Source organism: Erinaceus europaeus, chromosome 9 (assembly GCF_950295315.1).
Source record: "Erinaceus europaeus chromosome 9, mEriEur2.1, whole genome shotgun sequence".
Taxonomy (NCBI): domain Eukaryota; kingdom Metazoa; phylum Chordata; class Mammalia; order Eulipotyphla; family Erinaceidae; genus Erinaceus; species Erinaceus europaeus.
In genome coordinates, this window is record NC_080170.1 from 104,289,355 (window position 1) to 104,296,962 (window position 7,608).

The following is a 7,608-nucleotide window of genomic DNA, read 5'->3' on the forward strand; positions in this document are numbered from 1 at the left end:
AATTAAACTTCCCAGTATAAATAAGAAAAGAGTATTATGAAAAAACAGACATAAATAATCTTTTGATAACTTTATTATGAATTTTAACTTTTTTGTGTTTATAATCTTTTTTGGTTTTTATTTACTTATTTATTTGTATTATTGGATAGAGACAGAGAGAAATTGATAAGGGAGGGAGAGATAGAGAGTGAGAGAGACAGCAGCCCTACTTCACCATTTGTGAAGCTTTCTCCCTTCAGGTAGAGATCAGGGGGCTTGAACCCCGGTCCTTGAACACTGTGATGTATGCGCTTAGCCAAGTATGCCACCACCTGCCACCCCCAGGTGTTTATAATCTTTTTCTCATTAGTATAGATCTAATAGATAATTAGACAAAGCTAAAGAAAATTATAAACACATATATTGTCCTCCAGATGAAATTGACATAAGCATTAGAAAAGGGGAAAATCAAAAGTAGCTGTACTATGTACTCATACATGTGTCTTTCTTACTTTTGTACACATGTTACCATTAAGCTTCCTTTATACTTTTTGATGTGTTACAACTTTTCTACCCATGTGTATGTGCTTCTACTATTATTATAAGAACTGGTAAAAAAAAAAAAAAAAAGGAGTGGCATATCATAGTACTGATTGACAGGCAAGGACCTTAAAAATTGCTGAAAGCAGGCAGGCGGAGGTAGATAGCATAATGGTTATGCAAAGAGACTTTCATGTTTGAGGTTGCAAAGTTCCACGTTCAATTCCCTACACTACCATAAACCAGAGATGAGCAGTCCTCCAATGATGTTAAAAAAAAAAAAAAAAAAAAGGTTAAAAATGCTGAAAGCATCAGGTGGAATCTTAATGGGAGTAAAATACTTAAAAAAATTATTATTTATTTTCCCTTCTGTTGCCCTTTTTTGTTGTTGTTGTTATAGTTATTGTTGTTGTTGATCATGTCATTGTTGTTGGATAGGACAGAGAGAAATGGAGAGAGGAGGGGAAGACAGAGGGGGAGAGAAAGACAGGCACCTGCAGACCTGCTTCACCACTGGTGAAGCAATGTCCCTGCAGGTGGGGAGCCAGGGCTCAAACCAGGATCCTTATGCGGATCCTTACACTTCGGGCCAAGTGCATTTAACCTGCTGCGCTACTGCCCAACCCCTGGGAGTAAAATACTTTTAAGATCTCAAAGAATCAGGAGTCAGGTGGTAGCGCAGTCAGGTTAAGTGCAGGTGGCACAAAGCACAAAGACTGGCCTAAGCTTCCTGGTTTGAGCCCCAGGATCCCCACCTGCAGGGGAGTCACTTCACAGGCAGTGAAGCAGGTCTGCAGGTGTCTACTTTTCTCTCCCCCTCTCTGTCTTCCCCTCCTCTCTCCATTTCTCTCTGTCCTATCTAACAACAACGACATCATCAACAACAACAATAAAAACTACAACGATAAAACAAGGGCAACAAAAGGCAATAAATAGATAAAAAAAATTTTTTTAAATCTCAAAGAATCACCCAACAGATTAATTGTTACAAATAGAAATGGATTTCTCTACAACTATGAAATTAGAGAAATATTACTTGAACCCAGTAGTCAAATCTACACCACTAAAATGGGATGAATTACCATCACGTGTCTCCTGATGCATGCCACAACATCGCCTTGAGATAGTCTTAGGAAGATTTATTTATTAATTTGGGAAAAGTTGAGTGGTAGCTCTCCTGGTTGAACACACATTACCATATGCAACGACCCAGGTGCAAACCCTCAGTCCCCACCTGCAGGGGTGATACTTCACAAGTGGTGATGCAGGTGTTTCTCTTTCTCTCTCTCCATTTACCTCTCAATTTCTCTCTGACTTATCAAATTGAAGAAAAGAAAATTGGAAGAAGAGTAGAAAGAGAACCAAAACCTGTGCTGGGGTTGAACAGCAGACCTCACTCGCACTTGAGAGTCTAACTATTCATCTCCTGGGCCACACCTGTGGAATATTCTCACGCAATATTTTAATTGGATACTTTTTTTTTAAAGAACATTTGAGGCAATTCCAAGCTATGGGACACTCTACAAAACAACTACTTTAAATTCTTTTGACATAGAGACCAGAGCACTACTTAGTCAAATTCGGACTGAACCTGGGACCCCACACAATCAAGTCATTCATTTCACTTTCTCAGCCAGTTCCTGGAGCTCTGTTTTTGTTGTCATTGTATTTAAAATTTTTTAAAATATTTATTCATTTACCTTTTTGTTGCCCTTTCTTATTATTCTTGTTATAGTTATTATTGTTATTGATGTCATTATTGGATAGGACAGAGAGAAATGGAGAGAGAAGGGGAAGACAGAGAAGGGGAGAGAAAGATAGACACCTGCAGACCTGCTTGACCGCTTGTGAAGTAACTCCCCTGCAGTTGGGGAGCTGGGGGCTCGAACTGGGATCCTTACACCAGTCCTTGCACTTTGCACTACGTGAGCTTAACCCGCTGCGCTACTGCCCAACTCCCTTTAAATTTCTTTTTTTTCCTCCAGGGTTATTGCTGGGCTCCGTGCCTGCACCATGAATCCACCGCTCCTGGAGGCCATTTTTTTCCCCCTTTTGTTGCCTTTATTGTTGTAGCCTCATTGTGGTTATTATTATTGCCATTGTTTATTTATTTACTTATTTATTAATGAGAAATATAGGAGGAGAGAGAAAGAGCTAGACATCACTCTGGTACATGTGCTGCTGGGAATTGAACAGAGGACCTCATGCTGGAGAGTCCGATGCTTTATTCACTGTACCACCTCCCGGACCACAAGATTTTTAAATATTAACATCATGAAAGAAAAAAAGTTATAGAACTTTCAAGTTAAGGAATCTAAAAAGAGAAATATGAAATTATAAGGGCTTATTGGGAGAATTAAGAAAATTCAAAATAGGGCAGGGGAGATAGCATGATGATTATGCAAACAAACTCTCATGCCTGAGGCTCCCAGGTCCCAGGTTCAATCCCCTGTGAAACCATAAGCCAGAGCTAAGTAGTGCACTAGTAAAAAAGGGAGGGGAGGGAAAGAAAAAGAAAAAAGAGAAATCAAAATACACTGTAGATTAGCCGATGTTATTTTTTCTATTTTTTTCCTCTTTTATTGCCACCAGTGTTACTACTGAGGCTCAGTGCTTGCATGATTAATCCACCATTCCCTGCAGCCATTTTTCCTTTTATATTTATTTATTTATTTATTTATTTATTTATTTTTGATAAGACAGATAGAAATTGAGAGGGGAGGGAAAAAGAGAGAGACACCTATAGTCTCCACTTTACCACTTGTGAAGCTTCCCTCGTGCAGGTGGGGAGCAGAGACTCCAACCTGGGTCTTCACACAAAGTAATGTATATGCTTAACCAGGTGCACCTCTCCTGGCCCCCTTTGTTTCATTTCTTGGAGGTAATTGTAATGTTAATGATTTGAAAGAAAGCTGCATTCCTAGGATATATGTAATACATCTTAGGATAACTCTCTAGGGAAGAAGTATAGCTTGGCAAGATACTTTGGAAGGTGTTCAAATTAGATCACTCCAAGATTCTCAGAGAGCCACCTCAAGACACTTCATTCTGGCACTTACATGCCAATATTAAGATGAAAACACAGTATTAAGATGAAAAGGAAAAGTTCTTGCCTTTCTCTAGTCCTTTGGCCTTATCCCCTAAGCAAAAAGCTATGAACCAGAAGAATATCATCCAGGTATTTGTTTTTTGTTAAGCTTCTTGGTTTTTAGATTTATCTGTTCATTAATGAGAAAGCGAAGGAGAGAGAACTAGAGCACCACTCTGGCACACGAGCTGCTAGAAATCGAACTCAGGACCTCATGCTTGAGAACCCAACACTTTGTCCACTGTACCACCTCCTAGGCTGCCTTTTCTTTCAGGTGCAGGTTTATCAGTGAGCTTGTCCTATTTGAGAAACACATTTTTTTAGAGTAAAGATGCCATCCACACCTTGGCAGTGAAGCCCTTCACCCCTCTCCTTGGTGCTGTGCACTTTTAACAATCCCTTGATTTAGAACTTATTTTGAATTAGCTAGTTAATTAATTTGCCACCAAGATTATCACATTGCATGATTCCATGGCTCCCAGTGATTCTTTTTTTTTTTTTTTTAATAGAGGGTAAGAGACAGTGAAGAGGTTGGGGAGACAGCATAGTGGTTATTCAAAAAACTTTCATACTTGAGGTTACAAGGTCCTAAATTTAATCCCCAGCACCACCACAACCCAGAGCGTTGCTCTAATATTTCTCTCTGTGTCTTTTTTCTTTCTCTCATTAAAAGAAAATAAGGGATTTAAAGTGAGAAAGAGAGAGAGAGAGAGAGAGAGAGACCTCAGCATCACTCCACTATTTGTGAAGTTCTTCTATGTAGCTACTCCTACAAGACAGTTGAGGGCTGGAACCCAGGTTCTCGTGCATGGTCAAGTGTGCTGTCTACTGGGTGAGCCATCTCCAGGACCTCTTGACTTCATATTTTGTATTTATTTTTAATTTTTTATTATCTTTATTTATTTATTGGATAGAGACAGTCAGAAATCAAGAAGGGATACGGAGATAGAGAAGGGAAGAGACAGAGAGATACCTGCAACATTGCTTCACCACTTGCAAAGCTTCCCCCCTGCAGGTGGGGACTCAGGGGCTTGAACCTGGGTCTTTGCGCATTGTAACATGTGCACTCAACCAGGTGTGCCACCACCCAGCCCCTTGACTTCACTTTGTGTTTTGTTCTTTTATTTGGATAGAGACAGAGAAGGCATCTAGAAACTGCAGCACCAATGTTTCCTTCAGTGCAGTGGGGGCTGGGTTCCAACCTGGGTCGTGCACTGATTTAGGATTTGTAACCCTTTCTTCTGGACCAAAAATGGAATGTACATAATCATTGTAGCTCCCTTGTGCACTTGTTATCGAATAAACTTTTTGTTTGCTAACCAATTTGATGCTGTTTTGGTTATCCTACTAGCCTGAGATGAATACAAAGAGGTGGGGAAACTGTGTCCCAGTGCTTTTAAATGGCTTGACAGAGAAGGAAGGAAGGAAGGAAGGAAGGAAGGAAGGAAGGAAGGAAGGAAGGAAGGAAGGAAGAAGGAAGGAGACTACACTATATGGTATATCACAGTGACAAGTGTAAACATACTTGCGTTTTCTGTAGTTTTGAAGTTTAAAAAAGGAACTGGAACAGAGTCGGGCGGTAGCGCAGCGGATTAAGTGCAGGTGGCGGAAAGCATAAGGACCCGCGTAAGGATTCCAGTTAGACTCCCCACCTGCAGGGGAGTCGCTTCATAGGCCGTGAAGCAGGTCTGCAGGTGTCTGTCTGTCTCTCCCCCCTCTGTATCCCCTCCTCTCTCCATTTCTCTCTGTCCTATTCAACAACACCAGCATCAACAACAATAACTACAACAATAAAACAAGGGCAATAAAAGAGAATAAATAAATTTATTTTTTAAAAAAGGAACTGAGGGTGGGGGACCAGGTGGTACACATAGTTACTGGTTTCAAGGTAACTATAGGTCCTGGTTTCAAGGATGCCTGTGAACCCCACATGCAGGGTGGAAGCTTCAGAGGTGGTGAAGCAGTTCTGCAGGTGTTTCTCTTTTTTCCTGCCCTCTCTACTTCCCCTTCCCCTCTCAATTTCTCTCTGTTCTACCAAATAAATAAATAAATAAATAAATAAATAAATAAATAAATATCTTAAGAAGAAGAAGGAGAAGAATCTGGGAGAAAAGCACAAAAGCAGAGACTGTTACCATCAGCTTCACTTTCACACTTGCAGGTAGAACGGGGACCCTGAAGATCTGCCACCCCCAGACTTTGCGAAAGAAAAAGCTACATCACCTGCCACTGCTTTTCAAGGGGCTTCCCCGCAGGGCTGAGCGCTCAGCTGGCTGACAAAAAGATGAGGTCAGCCCTCCAAGGGTGGACACATTCCAGTCTGGCTGGCACTAGAGAAAAGTAGCCCCCCTATCTCAGACAGCCCCGATAAGACGCCTCTGTGGACATGACTAATGGGCAGAGTCAGTGGATGCATGGGACCCAGAGCATTGGACAATGGAGAGCTCAGAGCACAGCAGCAAGGAAATTCTTCCCTGAATTGCCTTTTCCTATTGAGATAAGATAGTGCATAATAAAGCCAGGCTCAAGAGTGCGGCCACTGCTCCAGCGGAACAGTCACCCCCGGCCTGAGCTGAAGCACCAGGTGCCTGGCACTGTCAGCACCCGGGTGATCTCAGAGGCCTGCTCTGACCCAGGAGACCTGGGACCCAGGAGAGCTGGGAGCTGAGTCTCTAACGCTGCACACTGAGACAGCCATTATTCTAGTCGCAGGAACCAGCAACACTTATTCCTCTCCTCCCTGCCTTCTTGAAAAGCTACATAAACTAAAAACAAACCCCAAAGTATCTTTTCAACTCCTAAAAGTCCCAGAGACACTAGTTATAACCTTAACTCCCAGGCATGAAGTAGTGGTTTTTGTTGTTTGTTTTTCCTCTTTTCTGGCTCCAGTATCTGGAAGTCGTTTAAGTACTTTTTTCTTTCTTTTTTTTTTTTTTCTTAAAATTTGATTGATCAAAACCATTTGAACTTATGAGGAGTCAAAAGTGATGACAGATTTCTTTCTTCCTTCCAGGGCAGCAGAGAGAGGCAGAGGATGACAGAATTCAGCCAGGAAGTGAGCCCCTTTGTCCCTTAGGTAAAGGGTGACTCACCCTTTATCCCCAGTGAGTCAGTGACCACGAGGGCTGGGGGAGGGACAGGAGCGACTATTCACCCAGAGACTGCCTTCCCAGGCTCCCCAGGAGGAACTCTGAGCTATTGGGCAGCTACTACAAGGGAGAGAGCAGCACAGTAGGAAAGGGCTTTCCTTTGGCCCAAGCTGCAGTGGCTGAAGGGACACCCTGACACTAGTCAGCACAGCCCTGTCACTCTTTTAAGAAGTCTTGTGGAGCCCCCAGATCTTCATTCGCAATATTCCAGCCTTTAGGTTCATGCTTAGTAAACAATTTGCATGGCTTCATATGTAACTCTTTTTCAGCCACCAGGTTCCAGATGCTACTATGATGCCAACCTGACTTCCCTGGGCAGACTACCCCACCAATGTGTCCTGGAGCTCCGCCTCCCCAGAGCCCTGCCCCACTAGGGAAAGAGAGAGGCAGGCTGGGAGTATGGATCGACCTGTCAACGCTTCTGTTCAGTGGGGAAGCAATTACAGAAGCCAGACCTTCCACCTTCTGCACCCCATAATGACCCTGGGTCCATACTCCCAGAGGGAAAAAGAATAGGAAAGCTAGCAGGGGAGGCGAGGGATATGGAGGTCTGGTGGTGGGAACTGTTAACCCTCTTATCCTACGGTCTTGTCAGTGTTTCCGCTTTTTTTTTTTTTTATTATTTCTTTATTGGGGAATTAATGTTTTACATTCAACAATAAATATAATAATTTGTACATGCATAACATTTCTCTGTTTTCCATATAACAATACAACCCCCACTAGGTCCTCTGTCTTCATTTTATAAATAAATATATATTTAAAAAAAGTTGTGGAACAGGCACCATTGACTAGATAGTCAAAACAGATGAGATGCCAGGGTTCTTCTCTTCTTTCCTGCTTGGGCTTGCA